This window comes from Chiroxiphia lanceolata, chromosome 1, assembly GCF_009829145.1.
Source record: "Chiroxiphia lanceolata isolate bChiLan1 chromosome 1, bChiLan1.pri, whole genome shotgun sequence".
Classification (NCBI taxonomy): Eukaryota; Metazoa; Chordata; class Aves; order Passeriformes; family Pipridae; genus Chiroxiphia; species Chiroxiphia lanceolata.
In genome coordinates this window covers 146,689,148-146,709,446 of record NC_045637.1, presented here as the reverse complement: position 1 = coordinate 146,709,446, position 20,299 = coordinate 146,689,148, and the positions used below count along the sequence as shown (strand labels likewise).

General features: G+C 38.6%; 1 protein-coding gene across 1 annotated transcript in view; it reads right to left on the bottom strand.

Moving 5' to 3' along the window:
• The window catches only part of PTPRN2 (protein tyrosine phosphatase receptor type N2), a 645,372-nt gene that overhangs the window by 172,199 nt on the left and 452,874 nt on the right, over nucleotides 1-20,299 (bottom strand). The window lies entirely within an intron of this gene.

The following is a 20,299-nucleotide window of genomic DNA, read 5'->3' as shown; positions in this document are numbered from 1 at the left end:
TAGCTGCACATTCACTGGTATTTCAGGAAAATTGTGGCTCCCAAAGAAATCTAGATCCCCTGAACAGCAACAGCTAAATTGATCTACTCTGCTTCAGAGTAAGCTGCTCATTATTGACAAATAGTTACACATCATCAAGTTGTATAAAAATACATTTATAGATGTTTAATTCTTACCAAAATGCAAATACAATTTCAATACAGAAGACTGAGCTATTGCACTTCTGTGATGCACTGCAAGGGAGCAACTAACATGAACACAATCACAAGACCTTATGAAGGCATTGGTTTAGTTCCTACCTGTGATGCTTATACTCAGCAATATCTTAATTAAGTTACCATTTCACCAATATCACAGGAGCTATATCTGCTTTTGCTGTGTTTTCTATAGTACAAAATTTTTTCAAGTAATTACATATCACATATTATGTTTTGGTGGATTTTAAAATAGCTTTTTGACAAAGTCCCTCAGCTGCTGCATCCTAACCATTACCAAATAAAATCCTAACCTAGGCCCTGTTAGTTTAGAAAGCACCCAGTAGTGCATAATGGGGGGATTGGGAGGAAGATGAGGTGCTTAACAGAAAAAAAAAGCTAAACCAGCTAAAACTAGCTGCCAGTGGACTTAATAAGCCATCCTTAAGTTATGGCCTGCCTCAAGGACAAGACCTAGCATGCAACCAACTTGAGCGCAGTTAGCAGAACACTTTTATTTTAAATTACTCTTTGAATCTAATAAAGCAATTTTAATTAGATTTTTTAGTCAAAAGTTAGAGAAAGCCAGAATGAATATTGATATCCTGAACATGAATCCTTCCTACAAACTGAAAAGTAGAGGGATTTAAAAATGGTAAAACACATGAATTTGTACTGTACTTGTGCTTATACAGACCACTGTCTTCTCCTGGGTCACCTAGCAGATGCTCTGAATGCTATGGTCATATCATCCTCTGGAAGCTGAAACCTCATGTAATCTTAGGGTAGGATTTTCAAAGGATTGAATCCCTAACTCCATTTAGGATCTTTCCCATAAACCCTAATTTTAATTGCTTGGTGAGATTTTTCACTGGGTACTGTATCTTTACTATTTTTAAAATAGAAAGGCAGCAGAGCTGAGGTTTGGGCTCATCTAATAGAACTCAGAATAAATATATGACATCTGGTCACAAAGATTTTCCTCTCAAAAGTGACTGATGTTTCTGATTTGTCATTGATCGAAGTGCAATTTATCTTCCTTGGGGAAATAAGAATGACACAGTGTTTTCCAACAGGTGTGACTCACCAGCTGCTTTCTGCCAATGAACTTTCAGAAGCAAAATCATCATCAGCTTTGGCACTGGGTGTACTGGCTTTCCTACAACTGCTATTCTTGCAGTGTTAATGACTTGCACTCGTATTGGATCACACCAAACGACTGTGCCATGAGGCTCCCTGTATCCCAAGGGATGCTGTAGCTCTTTGGCAGCACATATATTACCTGATGTCAGACAGCACTTTCTCCAACAGCAGCAGCATCCATCAGCTGCCACAAGCTAGTTAAAAAAGCAGCTGTTTCCAAACCCATATCAAATTTTTTATATGATGTGCAATACACTCAAGTAAACCTCCCTTTCTCTCCCCTGGGATGTATTATAAATATTATGAATTTGTATTATTAATACTGTATGAGTGTTAGAATATTTATTGTAAGAGTAGGGCCTTAACATTTGTAGGACTCAAGTGTGTCTAGGGAGTCTCTCTCTAAGTGCTGATATGCAACTGCTTCGAGATGAGTGTAAATATCACAGGATAAAATTGCACAACAGTTTAAGAGACAAAGTAAAAAAATGTCATATTATCCTACAGGGCTGCTACTGGAAAGTGTGCAGCTGTATGACAGGCATTCGAGTGTGAATTTTGACAGGGTATTAGGCAGCCAGTCTAGCAAAAGTGTAATAAGATCGTTAACGAACAAGAGATCAATAGCCTTTTAATTTCTCCACCTGAAATACTGTAAAATGCTCCCTCTAACACGAGGTTTTCCAGAGAAGAATGTCAACTACTCACTAATCAAAGCTACTTTCTGCAGCAGTGCTGCGCCTCACAAACCACCTTTTAAGAAACTGTTCCTGATTTACTCGTGAATCAAATTGCTCTCGCAGTCCAATGTGGAATTGCTGTAACACGAGAGAGTAACAAGGGAGGACACCTACTGATACATTACTTTTCTATTTTATTAGCAGGAGCCGTGTTAAAGCCAATTAAATTTCATAGAACTGAGATCAGTTGTGCTCTTCTGGAGATTCCTGTGAAGGTTTAAAGCTAAAATGGAGAGTCTCCCACAGAAACTCTTAATTGTAATTGTTCTTAATAAAGAGGCAGCACAAATGCAACCAGAATTTGAAACTACTGCTGCTGATTTAGGAGGTCTTCTAATAAAGTTTTATTTATAAAAACTGCTCTCAAAATTTACTCTAATATTCCAGTGACACCTAAGCTGCTCATTGCAAGTAAGGTTATTTTTTGATTTTCAGTGCACAAAAATGCTGAACATTTTTATTTAACGATAAATTTTCTGTCAAAACTTGGTATTTCATATTTCCAGTTGTCGGAGTCAGGAAATGGCTAGTGAAATGTATTTTTCTCTTTTTGATGCAAATCACAGACCATTCTGCTGGACTTTTCACAATTATTTCTGAAATGGGTACACTTTCAATTGTTCATACTTTTAAGAGTTCAAGAAACTGATCTCAGAGAGAAAGTTTAATCTAAATTGCTAAATACATAACTCACTCTCTTAGAAATAAAAAGTTTTTGGTTTTATTTTTAATTTAAAAAGCCCTCTTATTCTAAATTCTCCCTACCCTATCCCCCCCCCCCCCAAATAAAAAATGAAAAATTGCATTTTCAATTTTTTGAATGGCATTCTCAAGAAAATGTGATCAGGTGTTGCTCCAGGAAAAAACAGTCACCCTGGTCAAGCTGCAAGTGTTTCATGGCTGACTCAAAATAATGCGAAGAAGAAGGAACAACCAGACCACCCCACTGTACATTCACCAAGTTGCCTGCAGTCTCAACAGCTGCAAAATTCTTTCTGACCTCAGTAAGTTCCAGCTTTTCAGCTTTTGGGAGCTGCCACCCACTTTCTGACGCATGTCATGTCATCACTTCAAACAAACTTTCCTACAGTTTCAAGAGTCAGTCCAAGAAAACCTCTCATTCTAAAAAAATTCTGCAGGAGTTTGCATCTACCACCATCACAGTCTTCCTCTCTCCCCATGTTTATTTCCCAGTTTGTTCTCATAATTTTTGATCACCAGGCATCTTTCTGCTCTGTGACAAAAGTGCTGGAGCCTTACACTGGAGCCTTTCAACCCAAACCTAACAGCCACATCAGCATCCGCTTTGGATTTTGGCCACCTAGACCTACCCGGCTCTACTTTGTTTTAGCTTCCCATCTCTTCCCTCTGCACAGGCTTTTTGCTTTCTTTATTTTTTTTATATATATGTATATATATATATAAAATAAAGAGAAATAGACAGATATCTTTAAAATTCTTTTGGCTTTTTTTCTTTCAGAAAAAGACGTTCATATCATAAAAGTGTTCAGGAGAACATTCTGATGCAACTCCCAGTTCAAACCTAATGATATGAATGGTGCTGTGTAGAGGAGTAGTTTCCCCTTTCTGCTCTGCCATAATCTTATTTCCCTACACAAAAGGTTCACACTGTAGTAGTCTGAATGTACTACGTAAGAATAGCTCCCTAGCTGCCACCTTCTGGAAGAACACATATAACAAACTGCTTTAAAATTGGTTTCTATTTATTCATGCATTTGGCACTTTAAAGCCATGATATATAATTTAATACAAAAATATAAAATCAATACTGATTTAGTTCCAACTATAAAGCAAGTTGAGCACAGATCAATTTTCATAACATGCTTATAATCATTTAAACACCAACTGATGCCTGATAAAAAAAAATCGGAGAAACATTTTGCTGGTCTCTAACTTAGGGAAATAGATGAATTCTGTGAGATAAGGATTCTGCATTCAGTAAAACAGAGCCTTCACTATGCAGTCCTCTTCCTCCCCCAACACTGCTCCATTATGGTCATCCTACAAGAAGCACTGGATTAGGACTTCACAAAGAACAGCATGTCACGCAGGATTAGCAATTATCAGTCCCAGAAAATTCCACAGAGCTATGGGCCTGAAGTTACATAATCTCAAAAAGGCTGGATTAGGTGGACCATACAATGAGGGTCAGCCTTTGCAAGTGCTACCCAGACTTGGTGACTGGAGACCTTACACTGTTGAGTATTGTTGTAGTTTGAGAGCCCCAAAATCCAATTCTCGAGTCCAAGCCCCCCTCCCACAACTCAGAGCAGTGTGAGATGGGTTTTCCAGGCACAAACATGAGATTCAATATGGGGGGAAAGGGAATTATACTACAAATACTGTACAAATAAATATTATAATATATCATATACAATCTTAACTATCTCTCCTATAATAAATCAGTACTTACAATGGATCAATCTCTTCTCCCTTCAATAAAAGTCCAGAAGGGAAAAGGAAAGATCCTCTCCACTCTCAGAGCAGCAGTCTCTCTAGGGCAGTAGTCTCCCTTCCTCCATGCCGCAGCTGTAGCTGGATCTCTTTTCATTACACACGAGGGGGGTCTCCAAGCCCCTCACGGCCCTTCGACTCCAAGCGAGGGTCTTTCTCTTCCATGAGCTGTGTTCACCGGGACAAAGGTTGCTTCACCACGTCATATTCACAAAGTGCAGGAGTCTTTGTGATGGTCCCTATCCTCAGGGGATTCAAGCTCCCTTGCAGAGCTCCTGTGTTCTGTCATCAGGTTGCTAGCTTAGCAGCAGCAGCGGGGAGGCAAACCCCTCCTCCGCATTCCTTCTGGCAGTCCCGGTCCAGCTTTCCAGGACACCTGAGCTTCTTAGCTCTTCTCTGTCTCTCTGGTGTTGCATTTTAGGACTCCTCTCTAGGAGAGGTCTCCAAGGTGTCTGGGGAGTTTGTTTCAGTTCTTACCCACTCTCTCTCTCTCTTCAGACAACTCTGTGTCTCTCTGCTTAGCTGCATGCTTGGTTTGCTGGTTCTTCAGTTCTTATCTCTTGGCTTTCAGCCATAGCCTCCATTCACTGCTGTTTCTGTCACTGCTTCTGCTACTGCTCACAGTGGAGAAACATCACCCAGCTCTTAGCTACAGATACTTAGCCCAATCTAACACTGTTCCAAGTCCCTGTAGCCCCCCAGCTGGGGCCCGGACCTCAGTGGGGCTCCGGGCCCCTTCTCCTCGTGGCCTCAGAACATGGCCACCTCTCCAACAACAACTACAACATCACCTTCTTTTCCGATCTGTTTGTTGATATGTTTATATTTTGCAGGAGCACTCATTGGTTCGACCCTAAGGGTCACCACCCCCTTGGGGGTTACCATTTTATAACTCCAGGGGGAAAATGTTTTTCCCCCACCACAAGTATGAATCAACTAAATGGAGAAAACTGGTCTCCTTTTGGACAAACTAGACCTGTCTTCATGGGGTTCTCAGTTGGTCCTTGCAAAAGAAATAATCTGAGTACTAATACATTCCACTAAACCTGAGAAAGCCTAGTGCGATGTTCAGAGTCAGCTCCACTGTGGACAACCTGGTTCTTAAACACAAGTCATCAACCTCTGACTTGCTCTATCTGCTGTTCTTACACCAGAGTTCAGGGCTTCAAAGCCCAGTCACATCCCTGTGCCATTCTGGGCTGGAGTGTCCCTCCAGCCTGACCTGGGACATTGAACAAGAAGCAAGTCAACAAAGCAATATGTGAATGAGGTTGCCCAGACCTCATAATTTTTCGCTGCAAAAGGGACAGTGTTGCATCTCTGAGCTAGGTAGCTTGGACTTACAACTTCACCCTGAAGGTAAATGTGATGGGATGCCTGGACAGTTAGAGCCTTGTGAGGAAAGGGACCACCTTTTCACCAAGATGAGCAGAGATAGCAAAAGTTCTACTTCTTCAAGACTGATTTCTATGACAGCACAAAATACTAAACCTCAATGAGCAATTACTCATAATGTAGTGAAGACTCAGCAATGATGAAACCAGTTCTGGAAAGGGTGACTTTCAGTGCCTTACTGGGTCAAAACCAGCCCTGACACTCAGCTCTGCACACATGGGAATGTCTCTACAGGCTGAGAGCCCCTGCAGCAAGCAGGTCTCCAACTCTTCCCAAGCATCTCTCCTTCTCTACCCTTGCAGTGTAGGCTCCTCTTTGCAGTCCCTGACCCCTGCATGCCTCACCCAAAGGCTCTCTGAGGTCTGATGTCCTCAATTCTGCCAGTGGAAAGTAATCAGAGCCAAGAGGAAGACCTCCGGCTTGCAATTCATCTCTTTCTAGTAAAGCATACAACACAACACATATAGCCTGCAAACAAATAAACCAGCTAATTATACCTTTGCCAGAGTGAGACAAATTTCGGATGTTTTCTTTAGCAGTGTTTCATTTTGAGCTAATATAATAAAGATTAGTTGCCAGAGGAGTTGCTTCAGTTTGGGATAAACTTGGATATGTGACAGCTAACTGAAGTCTACAGCTGCACCAGATATTATGATACACAATTAATCAGACATTCTGATAAAAAGTCTTCCATTTCAGACCAAACTGACAAGCTCAGGTCAGGGAAAGGCAAGTTTTTGCATAAGCAGTCTTTGCTGGAAACCAGCATTTCTCCATGGAGAAGTGTAAGCTGCATGAAATGGAGCAGCCTACGCTCCTCTTCTCCCACTGTTTCCTGAAGCTTTAAGTGTGACTCCCTATAATTAAAAACTTGGCAAAGCTCCCAATACCCTCAAATCCATGATATTCATCTTTCCCTAGTAAACTGTGTTTTGATTTACTCCAGGGACAGAAACACGATCAAGAGTAGTAATCATTTCCCTATTGCATTTTTTGATTTTGATCTTGTTTAAGATTAAAAACTGGAATGCCTTTTTAAACCAAGAATTTCAATAAAGAGATGTCACTGCTGCAGTGATATCTAGTGACATAGATATTTCTTTACATAGACTTGTATTTATAGAGCAAAAATGATTATCTCAGTAATACATAGCTGTCCTAAAGAGGCAGCTCAGCAAATTATTTTGTTAGTGCTGAAAATTTACAAGTTCTTCGTATTAGCACAAGAAATTGTGTGGGATTGTGGGAAAGCATTTTTAGGATCTATTCTGCTTATCTGAATAATAAAACTCACTTTTATATATTTCCTGTTATCTAAAAGATCTCAAAGTCCCTCACAACTTAAACTAGTATGCAAGCTGGAGAGACAAAGACTAATTCCTCACTGAAAGTCAGCACTGCTTTAAACAACACACAAGACTAAATAGGAAATCATCTTGTACACCCAAAGCTGCTTCTGCAAAACATAATAAACCACTAATGAATGGCAAAAGATGAGTTTGTTAGAGCACGAGGAAAAGCATTTAAGATAGTCTGTTGGAAATATGAAATAAATTGAGACATCAATACCAGCAAAAAAATAAAATAATCCAGTCATTGACGCCTTACCAGAATCTACATCCCCTTGTAAGAGTTGTATTTTTTCAACTTTGATGGGAAGTAGATGAAAGTTACCTTCTGTGGGCTATATTCTCCCACTGAGATTGGATTATCCCAATATAAACCTGTAACGAGTCACACTAGGAAGGAGTGTGGCAGCCCTACAGAACTTTCCAAGGTGGGGCAGAGAGGGTGAACTGAAGCAAAGCCTGGGCTGGTAGAGGGATATGACTCATTTTGCTCTTTTAAAGATCAAAATGGGGATTGACCTTTCCTGGACTTTACAAACAAGTGACCTTCAGGACCTAGATTTGTATATGAAACCTTGTTCCTCATGGTCTGCAGGCTACACCTTCCCTGACCCAGAGATTCTGGTTCATTTTTGTTTCTTCCATCCTTTTGGAATTATTTCTGAACCACATAATTCTTTTCTCTAAATATGAACAGATCTGCAGTCTTTCTTGTGAATGCATCTAGAAGGTGTTTTGGGCTTTTTTTTAGTAGAAGCATCAGTTTCACAGAGGGTAAGTATTTGCTACAGCAAACTAGATAATTCTGGGTAACACTTGCATATTTTAAACATTTTAATCCTGAAGTAATTATTTAGAAATACATTTTGTTCCTTATTGACTTTGCTCTTTTCAACTACATTCAGCAGTATTAAAATCAGAGGTTTTGCAATGTTTCTTTCCCTTTTGAAAAATTAATATTTTGGAAAAGAAAGGAAAAAGAAACTCTCAAAACTCTGTTTTAAATGTATTAAATCCATACTAATCACATTGAGGGCATTTGATTAATGCCACAATCATTCTCAGAATGTCTATGTTTCACTTAAAGTATGCCTCACAGAATTTACACATTTAAATGCAGAGAAAATATTGTCCTATAATTTCATTTCCTAAGCACCAGTGTGACATTTTTCACCTCTAAATAATAGAAATGAATCCAGGAACAATCTGCTAATAAATAAGCATGAACTTCTGGAAGCACTGAATGATGAACTACCACTATAGGCAGTGGATGTGTTTTCATTCACAACACTAGGGGCCTGACCCAGACCCTTGATGAGTATTGTAATTCCCTCTGTACGCAAAGTAAAACAGAAGGAGAGTTAGTGACTAGAATCAAGTTTTGTGTCAGAGGTTGTCTTAGAAAGTATTTTTCAGTTCCTTCTCTTTCTGGGTGTTCCAAGCCGTACCTCTCTTTCCTTCTTCCTTTTATCTCCCTGTTGAATTGCATTTTGAAATCAGAAATATTTTGCTCAGTCAATTCAAAAAAGAGTTGCCTCTTACAGCTACAGTTGCCTCCCACAGCTACAAATCCACATTTGACCTTCACACCGCATTTCAGTACAGCATTGCTTCATTTTTCACACATAATCTGATTTCATTATACGGGTCAGAATTACTCATAATGAAAAGTTGAACTAATAACAAGGGGCACCATTGATGCCTCTTGTCTCCTCATTAGAGCTGAAGACTTTAGTTTTTTATAAATGGAACCATAACCAAATATACATGCATAGGAATCATCGTAGATTTAAATTTTCTGTCATTTTTTTTTCTTCTGTTCTCTTTGTATTGTCATTTCCTGAATAGAAGGTAATCAAATTGGTTTATTTAGTTTTATTTAGATTGGAAAGACTTTAATTTTTCTGTTTTGGTAAGATGTTCTGCTCACAATACAACAGCAGCAGCACGTTTTTTAATGCAGAGCTCTGCATGAAAACTGAACACAAATCCCTGGCTCTCCACCCACTGTGCAGTGGAATCCGGGTGAAAAAAGTGCAGTCAGAAAAGCACATTTGCAGCCTGTAACAAAACAAATGTTATGATGGAGAAGAGAAGAAAAAAGAACCGATTTTCAGAAAGGGAATAAACCATCATTTACTCTAGCAGGAGGATGTGACTGATTTGCCACTTTAAGGCTTTATTGATTAATAAGATTTGAGGATAGAGCATAGTAGGAAAAGTTTTCTTCCTTTTTTAAAAAAATAAAAATAACTTCAAAAGATGGCACACAGCTATTCAAAGTTGCTCATATTTACTTTGGGATTGAAATGAAGCCTTTGAGCATCAGGAATCTGTTCCAGAGGGAATGAATGATGTATTTTGATTTTAGACTTGCTATTGTACTCTTAACTCATCTTTTGGCAACAATTCAAGTTCTTATTAGTTTAAAGTTGGAATGACTTGCTTATCTGTGGTTAAACAGACCAAAGCTGAGGAGTCAGTGTTCCTATATGCTACTGTGGAAAATGGGATGCTTACTGTTTCAAAAATACCAAACAAGGCTCCAGATCTGCAGCTGACTCCAAGCCTGGAGCCAGCATACATTGCAAACTCAATCCCATGATCAGAGGTTATGTATTATTTAAAATATATGTTTTTTATTACCCTGAAAAGAGAAAATAATTGTAAATGTGTCTAAATTGTTAATTATTTTCACATGAAATCCCTGATCTTTTTGAATCCAGTCATTGTATACCTGTGTCTGAGAGAAGGTTTGATTGGCAAATCTAGGACCTCAGCCTCTAACAAATAGCTCTACAAGAAAACAAATTAATAGATGTAGAAGAAAATCCTGTAGTTTAATTCTGTACTAGTTGAAGAAACAATGTTTTCACATATGGATTTAGGAAAAGCAAATTCTAAAAAGACTACCATTGTCCAGGCTAGGCTAGAGACTTGACCTGATGGAAGACTGAAACCAGAGAAATCTAAGACAAAAAGAGTTTTCATTTCTTCTAGCTATTTTCTGTTTCACTTATTATTTCTTTTATGTCATATGCTAGAAAGGACTCCCTTTTTTTCCCCCACAACATTTTCATTAAAAGAGAAAAAAAACCCCCAACCCAACAACATTAATTCAAAGCTCAGAAAAAAAAATAAGGGATGCCAGATAACAAGAATGAAAGAATTTTTTCCTTCTTTCTCTCAAAAAGTCCCAGTTAAGAGTTCAAAGCCATTTGTTTCCTTGTAGGCTAGGCTGGAATAAAATGCCATGCCCAAGATTTGAAGCCTAATTTTAAAAGTACATGTAGAATTCTAATTGGCGACAGTAGGAGAAACTGCATACCTACGAAAAGTATCAATTTTTTCAGAGTCCTTGGCCTTTGCAATTTTCATTATTTAAAGAATGTGATCAGAATTTAAACCACAACAACTAACTGCATTTTCCACCCATTTAATTTAAAGACACTGACCTAGATCTACAGTTTTCACCAAGGATGCAGCCACAGGCACCTTCATCCTTGTCATGAGGTCACAAGCTGGCCAACAACAGAGCTGAGAAGTGAACAAAAATCCCTGTGCCCCAAAAAACCAGAGCATTGCATTCACTAGGCAGGAGAACATTCCCATTTGTAAGCATATCCTTTCAATGTTTCCAATGTTGCATAAGAAATGGAGGCAACCAATATACCTAAAAAGTTTGAAGACTCCTCTGCACTGAAATGAAAATCGAAGAAATAAAAAAAAACTGTCAAGGAATAACTACTGATATGCAGAATTTTCTTTGGATTAAACTGAGGTGACATAAAACCATCATGATAGCTGTCTTTCTGCTATATCATATCACTTACAAAACCCGATCACTTTATATAGAAGTCGATATTTTCTCTTTGGCATTCAAAACAGTCTCTTCACAGCCCCTTAATAAGGGTCTACAGTATTTTTTAAACCATACACTTACAAGTACCACAAGAAAGCAGCTTCTAAACGTAGGAATCTCTGAAGTGGCAAATCTGTAGTAGCAAGGTTGTTTGTTGCACCATGGACTTTACAAGGGCCATTATTTGTAAAAGCCCCCTATGGCCAGCATTCAAATTTCAGCTATTGATCAGTATTGAGTCCTTAGGGAAACATAAAAAACAGCAGAGTTAAATAGGGGTTTTTAAGAGCCTGGGATTAGGGTTATGCCCTAATTATGAAGTTTGGATTTGTTTCTGTGTCTGGCTGTGAAAACAAAGCCCCATGCAGGCTATACTATTACGATCCCCACTAGCAGTAGAATGAGCATTCTGCACATTTACTGTGATTTTGCTAGTGTTGCATCACTTCATAAAGATGCCTGTCATTGCTCAAAAGATATAAGAGCATCCTACAGGAAACCTTCACTGCTCTAATTCAGGGTTTTTTTTTCTCCTCTGGAATTCTGTATTCCTGTATATAGACATGCTTTAGGTGACAATTCAAGAACAATTATTGATTGCATCCCCTGTTGCCATCTCCATAAACAGCTGATCTACAACATGTCTGCTTACAAATCCACAGCCTGAAGTTTTAAAAATATCAACTTGAAATTAAATCTTCACTTTTTCCCTTATGCAGTTGTTTCCTATGCAATTAGCAAAAAGGTTTTGTTTCATCTGTATTCAGTGATGCCTGGAAAGGTGGTGTTAAAGACCGTCTTGTAAAAAACCAAACATGCAACCTCAAACAATCCTTCTTCTCCCCATCCCTACTATGCTTATACTCTGTCAACTTGGGGATCAGTGATTCAAAACTATTTATAGATTCACAAAATAACTGTTTGCACTGTAAATGATGGTGAGCAGACCAGTATGTAGGACTGCTCTCTTCTTAAAGATTTTCATATCTTCTCTCATTTCTGGGGTTAGTTTTACTCCTTTGGATGTTTTGGCTGTTGTGCTACTAGCTGTCTGTTAATACATTAAATAAATTGCTGTTGTGCATTAAAGCAACCAAATTTGGCCATTTGAATGCTAAAATGACCAGCAATTTCTGTTTATTTTATAGCCGATTAGAAATCTGCCTTTTGCACCAAAGCAATATTTACAGGGTATTCATGTAGCAGACACACAGTGTAATCTTCTTTCTCTGCAGCTGACAGCACACAGAGATGCTCAATGTAAAACTCAATGATGTACAAAGAATTTGACTGCTATGAGATAACTGGTCCTTTTCTTAACCCTCTCCTGATGGATTGTGGGAGGCAGACAAAATAGGGATCTGCTACCAGGCTGATAAGTCGTTTCTGTTCTCTAAAATAGGAAAGCAGGGCCATATTAAAGGTGAAACCATTTATAAATATAGTCCTGTGGAGAAGGAGATGGACAAAAGGTTGCATGTGATGTTTGAGTACCTATTAAAAGAAGCAGGAACACAAAAACTGAGCAGATCAAAATACGTGTTTGCATATGACTATTAATTCTGAGACAAACTTTTGAAGAATGCTAGCCAATATATTACATCATGAGTAACAGAAATTGAGCTAAGTTCACAGAGAAGCACTTAAATAAATCACTTGGTTTTCAGAGGATATTTGAAACTCAAATACAAAATGTAATTGCCTACCTTTAGGCATCAAATAATGAAACTGCTGACAAAATTACTAACTCTCAGCAGCCAGGAGTTCAAGGAAGCTCAAAGGTTGAGACTAAACATTCATACACAGGTTAGAATTCTTTTTTTCTTTCCTTTTTTTTTAATGTTTCTATATGATGTCATACATCATCCAAACTTTCACAAATGCCTTACATTGTCTTAGGTACAGCCGGAGCTGACATTTAGTGAGTCTGATGGAAAAATTCACTGTAATTCCCATGGTTACTACCTCTGATTGTAATCCTTCTTTTAGTGGAGATTGTTACAATAATATAAATTCTCTCCTTTAGATAAATTTGTAACACTGGCATGTGTTCATCTCTGTAGGATTTAAGAGTGTTAACAAGATGATGTCTTTCCAGAAAACTTTATATGTGTATTTACAGTCATGGACACACACTCACAAACACATGTATATGGGAAAGCTCTTATATATTTTTCAAGAAGTCACCTTGAAATAGTCCTGGCTTAAAAGCATTGAATCCTCTGAAAAAACCCTTTCAATGTTTATTTCAACACGACAAATCAGTGATATAAGAGGAACTTGGTTGTGGGTGCTCTTTTTGGAGACCTCCCTCTAGTAATTATCGACAATTTTTCATGAACCTTTTTCCACAGTCTTGCAGAGGGATGGAGATACTGAAAGTGCCAAAACAATCACAGAAACTAGGGCAGGGCCTGTTTCGAAGTAAAATGTAACCAAACTATTTAATAGCAAAATATTTCATAAGAATACTTTAAAAAATAATTATTTGGGTATATATTGTGATTCTGCATTTCTCTTATCTTCAGCTAAACAGTTAGTCTATCATTTCTTTATTTAGTAAAATCTAAATAATCTTGACTTCCTGGTTCCTTACTGCTCTGTCCAGGTTGGTAGCATTGAGAGACCTCAAAAACTTATCTTTCAATGTGATTCATATTAAAAAAACACAGACAAATTTCTCTGGCTTGGATTTTTATAAAAGCCTGTTCTGACAAAACCTTTATATTTTAGATCTAACACTTTTTCTTAGGTGCTCTGATTAAAAAGGACAAACTTCTTCGACACATTTTCTTCTCTGCAGGAGCCAGGGTTTGTTTCAGTTTCAAACTTCACTTGAAGCATCAGACATCAAACCTTTGCCCTAGAAATTACAGGCTGCACAGACAGTTTCTGAAGGACATGCAGGAATTTTATTTGCATGTTTTCTATTTCTAGTACTTTGTCTTTACTACAGCTGAAATAACCACTGTGCAAAGAATATGCAAACCTGAATAAAGGGAGCCAGAGTGATTAAGATCTGAGACAGTCTTTATAGGGTATTTAAAGCCATTCATTGTATTAATTAAAATAAATCTGGTGACAGTCATCCCACATTTGCTTTTTAAATAGTCCTTTTCAATTCTAATTTCTGAATTTTTTACATCACCTATATCTGCAAGATAACTTGAATGAGATTGGAAAGAGACTCAACTCTTTCTGTGAATTGGGTTACAGGGTAAAAAATCCACAAAACTCTTCTGTTTGCCTTCCATCAGGAAGGATAGTCCTCATAGACTGACTTCTCTATTAGAAGAACAAAAAGGCACTTTTGGCTATTACTTGGTGCCCAAAAGTCAGGTAAGCTCTCAGAAGCAGCAGGTTTGGGAGCCAGTCGTGCCTTCTGTTGCCCACACTGACTGACATGCTACACACGCAGAAGAAATGTTTTAAATATTAAAATTACGGTGACAAGTGCTCAAAAATTAGGAAACACCAAAAACCATCTATCTCATGAATATGTATTTTGCTCCTGTTGTTAATTACATGATCACAAGCCCCTTTTTCACAAAGTCCTCAGCTGGTGCTCTCTGAATGAGCAACTGCTGAATATTTTATCTTCACTACTTAGTTTCTGCCCTAAGCCTTGGGGATAAAGTGAGAGAAGGTAACCTACATTATCCATGAAGCCAAAATACTTACGGAAATTACTGATGAGAAGGAATTGAACATGGTTTTGGTTTGCTCAGTTGTAACTGTTCTGTAACCTAACCAGTTAATTGCATCCTTGGAAAGTATCAGCCTGTCCGAAAAGGGGTCCCCCATGGATTGATCCTGGACCCTGCGCTGTTCAACATCTTCATAACTGATCTAGATGATGGGATTGAAAGCACAATTACTGAGTTTGCTGGTGACACAAAACCAGGTGGTGAGACGAACACATCTGAAGAGTGAGCCATCTTACAGACAGACCTGGACAGGCTGCAAGAGTGGACAAGGAAGAACAAAATGAAGTTTGACACAGACAAGTGCAAAGACTTGCACTTGGGGTGAAATAGCCAATGAGCCCAGCTGAAGGGGGCTGCAGATCCTGGTGGACCACACGCTGACCAGGAGTCAGCAACAAAACCAAATCAGATCCTGAACTGCATCCACAGGGCAATACAAACAGAGGTGGAAAGAGGACAGTCTCTCTCTTCACAAGGAGCCTGGCAATGGGTACAAGTTGCAAGGGAAAAAGCCATGTCAATATAAGAAAAAATTTTTTTACAGTAAGAAAAATCATCACTGGAACAACCTCCCCAGGGACATAATGGAATCTCCATCACTGGAGATTTTTAATATGAGATTGGACACAGTGCCAGACAATCTCATCTAGGGCCCCTTTCCCCTGAAAGGATAGACCACACAATCTTTTGAGGTATCTTTCAATCTGAACCAGTTTATGATTCTATGGTAACCAAAATAGATTCATTAACAATTGATGAGATTTAGTCTGAAAAATTCTTTGCAGGGAAGAATTTTGGTTAAAGGAGTTAAGGGTTGTTTGTTTAGAGGAAAAAAAAAAGCAAAGATTTTGTTATTCTGGGAGTTTAGGCAGTGCAATGGCAGATAGTGCTGCCATTTCTCCCTATGCATTGTCTCGAATCTTTTGGGTTTATTTACTACCTAGAATTAAATCCAAGTGGTACAATACAGACAGAGACCTATATAGAGACAGGTAAATAACATTAATTGGGATTAAAAAGAATAATTAATGGATCTATTTTTATTTAAAATGCTAAGACTTTTCAGATGGAAACATACTGCTTTTTAGTTTCCAATGAACACAAAAAAGAGTTTTCATGGGGAGGGATAATTTTATAAAAGTAATTCAACAGTAAAAGATAAAATTGAAATAGCTGCAAACTAGTAAATACAGATTGCCAGATTTTAAAGACTTAGAGCTGTTTTTATGAATACAGAAGAGTTATCTATATATAATTGAGATTATTATTGCTGAACTAAGCACAAGCTAGGGGTTATGCCAATGCCTCACTGGCCTGGTTAGTTAGGGTAAAATACTGCTACCATTAAAGTCATTAGAAAGATACAGGTTTCACTTCAGCATTACTGAACTGCTAAAGAATATTTAGGCGTAGAGTGACTCACATGGTGTTTAGGCTTGATTTGAAGTTAAGATGACATCAGTATGAAAGAAGATAGAGCCCTAAATTGCTTTAACTCTTTTCAGTACTTGATTCTTCACTGTATGACACACAAAACAGCAGAACTGAGCTGGAAACAGTTTTTCTTGCCTTGTGAAAAATTAAGGGATTTCAAAAATCGAATTGTATTCATTGGCTCAAACACAATAATCTGCCCTATAGCAAATTTTAATAAATTATTTGATTCATTGTAAACACTTAAATAAGGTACAATGATTCATTGCTGTTTTGGCAGTTTTTAAGTTCTAAAATAGAGTTCTTCTAAAATTTCTGAAAAAAAATTAGTTATGAAGTTATGAAAACATGCCCAAGTGTGCATCTCAACATTCCAAAGCTGATTTTTTAAAAAAAAGCCTTGAACAAATCTTTGAAACTATCTTCTGTTATAAATCCTTTAAAACTATCTTTTAAAACAATTTAAAAGGAAAATTTTTTACTTACCCCATAAAGTGTACCACATGTGTTGCATAAACTTAAGTGTTAATTTTAGGGTTTTTTTACAGAGCTTGCAAATAAAATTCTGACTGTTTTGTAACTGCATTTATTTTGTATTTGTTATAATTTGATTTGAGTAAAACATCCAGAAGAACCTGGCTGGGACCACAGCTCACTTCCCAGCATGTTAGACTGCCATGTGCTTTTTCTACTGTATCTGCATCCATATAATGCCTTCTGGGAAACTGAAACCATGTGGAGAACCTGACTGTGCATCATCCGCGCAAGAACCTTAATTACCAGCAGAAATACCCCTTGCAACAAGGGTGTAGCTCCTGACAGTCATTTTTTCACCGCTAAACTGGGTGGTTTGAAAAGTGAGGGAAACGTGGGTGAAGGAATGAAGACGTTAATTCTTGCCAGGGGTCTCTTCTGTCCTACTCACATTACTTGTCTGTGACAGAAGTGGCAGAAAAGAAACGTGTCTGCACCTCAGCTGCTTCATTGCTCAATCCAAAGCGCAGGAGTGGTGATTCATACCAACCCTCTGGCTTTGCACTGCAGACATGTGGGTGCACGTCTGGATATCAAAAGGGGTAATAACTTCAAACTGAAAAAGAGATCAGATTTTATGGAGAAATTCTTTACTGTGCAGCTGGTGAAGCACAGGAACAGGTTTTGCTCAGGGAAAGTGTGGACGCCTCATCCCTGAAAGTCTTCAAGGCTAGGTCAGATGGGGCTTCAAGCAACCTGGTCTAGGGGAAGGTGTCTCTATCCTTGGCAGGGGGGTTGGAACTAGATGATGTTTAAGATCCCTTCCAACCCAAACCATTCTGTGATTCTCTGATCTTCTCCTGCCACTTCCTCTGTGTGGGTCATTCCCTGTGGCAGAAAGAGGTAAGGAGGATCTGGCAGATTCCTAATCTGCCCTGAGCATGCCTTCCCAGTGCTCAGTTCTTGGCTTCCCAGTGCTGGTTTCTCAGGACTTTTGATAAAATTAAGTGAAGAGATCTTAAAGAATAACTTCTGTTGGTCACATCATTGAAGTGGTGAAATTTTCATTCTTCTTGTAGCTCTGTTACAGCCAAACTGAAGTACAGTGTTGGGGAAAATTATTGAAATTTAGAGAAATTTTTCTCCCCTCATGAATAAATGTTAGCAGATTTTGGCTAATCTGTGTTTTCATTAATAAGGGTTAGCAGATTTAGGATGTATTATTAACTCCCAATTTTAGACATTGTATTATTTATTGCTACCCTCTTTCTTCTTATTTTTAATTGCAATGCTAGAGTTAAGGTAATGAACAAGAGCATTAGCATACCAACGAGGATGACAGGGAGACTTCCCTTGTTGCTGTACCCCTGCAGCCTCAAGCTAATCTCCTGCCAGCACCAACCACCCAGACAATGCCAGCTCCCTCTCTCACACACAAACACTTCACAACTTGTTGATATTCAACACAGGAATTAGAGCAGACCATTTTAATTTGTGACTGCATATCAATGCTAGGGAAACAATTAGGAGTGCCCTAAAGTCTGATTTAGTTAAGACCATAGGAATACCCAAGAGCCAAAAAAATCATCTTGATTAGCTCGGATCTGTTCCAACAGAGCCCTCCAGCAAGCATGGATTCACCACTGCCTTAAGCAAGAGGACTTGCAAAACCAGGGTAGACTGTCATATATGGATAATTGCTTTTGTTTGCAAATAATGCTGTGTGTAAGATCTGAAGCATGGAGCCCAGCACACACAATCCTCCCAAAAACCAACAGAAATAACTTTGTACTGTACCACTGCAGCTTTGGATGAAGTGTCAATTAATAATCAACCCTTACACTTTTGTGGGCCACCTCTCAGTTCTGTCACACATTTCCTTCAATATGCTTGCTTGCTTTTGGAGAAACAGCCACAAGATTGACAAGCGCATGAAACAAAATTACCCCCCTCAAACCTGAAAGAAGGTGTCCTCTCAAGGTCATGTTCAGACAAATGGCATGAGCTGTGTGCTTAATCTTCAGCAATTTACCTGGGCTCTGGGTAAACAGAATCCTTCAGTATCCTGTGAAGCTATAATGCCAACTCCTCCTCCTTTTCCTCCTCCACCTCTCATATCAAATTCAATGTGAAGTTTCAAGGGGGAAAAGAACTCACAAAGGTTATTCTAAAACTCAAAGCTAAATGCATTTTTAAACACTGCTGAACTTGCTGCAGATGCTGCACACTAGACAAAGAGCTGCAGAAGGCCCACAATAATACGCTAATTCCATTGCTGGAAGAAAGGCAGAAGACTTCAATCAATCTTGAAATTAACTTTGCATTTAAAAATGTAACAGGCTCTGCACTGCGTAGAGTGTCAATTTTTTTATCATGATTACTTGTTATGTGTCAAACTATTTAGTCTCACCTCCTATTGTGCTGTGATTGAGTTCATGGCAGCAAACATACTGGTCATAAAAACAATGGAAGCTTGAATGCTGTCTGAAATATTTGTTCCATTGAAGCTGAATAATCAAATGCACATTATGACTTTTTGTCAACAACTTTAATTTAGTTCTGTTTAATTGATTGCCTATGCCTTACCAATTTTTTTTCTGCTCCATAAAGGAGGTCTGTAGGACAAACAAGAAGTAAAGTTGCTAGCTAAAGCTCATACTCCTTTAAATAAAGAAATGCTTGAGAGCATTTTTACATATTTGTTTCACAAATACTCCTTTTTCCTTCTAGTATCCCTTTTGTCGATTTTAAGCTTCTAGATCCAACTGGTGGCTTCCAATTTTTCTGTCTGGATGCCTAAAACATTTTTGGTGAACTACAAACTTTTGAAGCTTCAGAGACTTGGATTGCAAATAACATGCATGAAATTGCTCCTCTTAGACACATTTTGGTGGTCAAAAGTCTGAAAACGCCTGGGCTTGCTCGAGCTTACTACTCAGTGAGCATGCAGGATTTGTAGGATGGGCAAATGTCCCCCTCGAAGGGACTGGAGTAAAAAGGGAGGCAAACCTCTACTTGTTTCACACACTAATGAGCACTGATGACTGCACTGGCAGAGGATATAAAAGCCCACAATGAGGGGTCACTGTGGTGCCTGGGGACAGAGAAGAGAGCTTGTGAGCATCCCAGTGCTTCTGAGAGAGCTTGTGAGCATCCCAGTGCTTCTGAGATCTGCTGCAGGACTGTCCCTGTCCCCTCTTGTCCCCTCCTGCACCTTTGTGCATGCAGAAGGTGTAAAACCATAGAACATACAAAGAGGAAAGTTTAGAAGTGAAGTGGCCAAGGAGGCAAAGTACAGCACCTTCCAGCACAGCCGACCATGTGATTGGTCTTCTGATAATTAGTGTTGGCCACAGCAGCAGTAGACATGGGATCCTACGAACTAAAGTTATCTTCGCCTTATTTGTTTGTCCTAATTTCTTAAGACATATCTTTTTCAGATGTGCAAAGCTCTGAAATTCAATCTTTTCCTGAAATCCCTTTACTTGAAGTCTTGTCTGAAAATCATTAAAATTTTGATTTCCCT